Raw genomic sequence first — 1860 nt, 5'->3', positions numbered from 1 at the left:
CTCAGGAGGCTGAGGCAGGAGAATCGCTTGAATCTGGGAGGTGGAGGTTGCAGTGAGCTGAGATCATGCCACTGCACTCCAGACTGGGCAACAGAGCAAGATTCCGTCAAAAAAAAAAAAAAAAAAGAATCAGATTTAGAGAGAGCTAGCCAATTCCGTGGGCCTTTGTGGTAAGGAACAATACCAACCTTCTGCAAACTTGTATCTTTATTAAGCAAAGTGTTCTCATATGTGTGTAACTGCATCTGAAAAGAGATGGATTTAGGGAAGGCTGTCGGGACACTGCTTTGGTGAAAGGACAGTGCCATAAAATCATTCCAGTAAAGTGTTTCTGAAGCACCTCTAACACGCATGTATTTTTCACTTTACAAAGAACTTTCACATCCAACTCTAGAGGCCAACTCACTTTACCAATGAGGAAACCAAAGCTCCACACTACCCAGAAACTCACCCACCCAATGTCACACACTGTCAATGGCAGAGCTGAGCCTGGAATGCAAGTCTCCAGCTCCAGCCAAGTGCCCTTCCCACCGTTCCACACTTAACATAGTAAGGGAATGTTCAGAATCTTCACTTTTTTGGTGAAAATAAAAAGTCTAGATAGAATATGAACATAGAGATTCCATGAGGACACATAGAAGGCTCTTCCCCTTTTAAAAACAATGTAGCCTGGCGTGGTGGCACATGCCTGTAGTCTCAGGCACTCGGGAGGCTGAGGCTGGAGGGTGGTTTGAGCCCAAGAGTTGGAAGGTGCAGGGAGCTATAATTACACCACTGCACTTCAGCCCAGGTGACAGAGCAAGACTCTCATCTCTAAAACTAAAATTTAAATTAAAAAAAAAAAACAAAACATAGTTTAACAATGCTTAAGATTTTTTTTAGCTAAGTGAATATAAAGGATATACCAACTTATTCAAATCAAAAGCAAGCTTGTTGGCATATGCTGCTACATATTATAGAATGAATAAAATGTATGTTGACCGAATTGAGAACCTGGAAAAATAATCATCATGGTCAGAAGCAGAATCATCACCATAATGTCATACACTGGATATAATCACATCATCATCTGAGTTTATAACAAGCTTGTGGGATAGGTACGAACATCACATCCATTTAGTAGATGTGAAAATTTAGACTTAAAGCTTGCTTGAGGTTATAAAATTTTTAAGTACAAAAGACAGGATCTGAACCCGTGTCTTCTGGCTCTTTCCACTAGTTTATCACAGTTGTGTTTTGCAAAGACAGCCACTCCTAGTGTAGAATTAATTTTAATGTCTAAGAAGGCTGGGCATGATGGCTTACAGCTATAATCCTAGTGCTCTGGGAGGCCAAAGTAGGAGGATCATGTGAGGGAAGGAGTTCAAGATCAGTCTGTATAGCAAGACTTCATCTATACAAAAAATTTTAAAATAAATTAAATGGGCATGGTGGTGTGCATCTGTACTCCCAGCTACTTGGAAGTTTGAGATGGGAAGATCACTGGAACCCAGGAGTTCAAGGCGGCAGTGAACTATGATAATACCACTGCACTACCACCCAGGTGACAGAGATCCTGTCTTTAAATTCATAATTAACTAATTATTTGTTAATTTTTTTAAAATTGATGTTTAAATTATAACTGTTGTTTTATATATATATATATATGTAAACACACACATGAAATGTTAGTTTCTGCTAGGAAACTGGAAAACTCTACATATAGATATGAAATTTAACTATATCATCATTTCAGACACATACAACAACAAAATATTTCTCAAATAAGCCATTAGAGATGACAATAAGAATGACACAAATTCATGAATTGACTAGTCATTGTCATCTGTTTCCTGATGAAAATGTATGACAGATAACAAA

Source organism: Mandrillus leucophaeus, unplaced genomic scaffold (genome assembly GCF_000951045.1).
Source record: "Mandrillus leucophaeus isolate KB7577 unplaced genomic scaffold, Mleu.le_1.0 Scaffold461, whole genome shotgun sequence".
NCBI lineage: Eukaryota > Metazoa > Chordata > Mammalia > Primates > Cercopithecidae > Mandrillus > Mandrillus leucophaeus.
The sequence above is the reverse complement of the archived record's forward strand: the minus strand, read 5'-3'. Positions refer to the sequence as shown.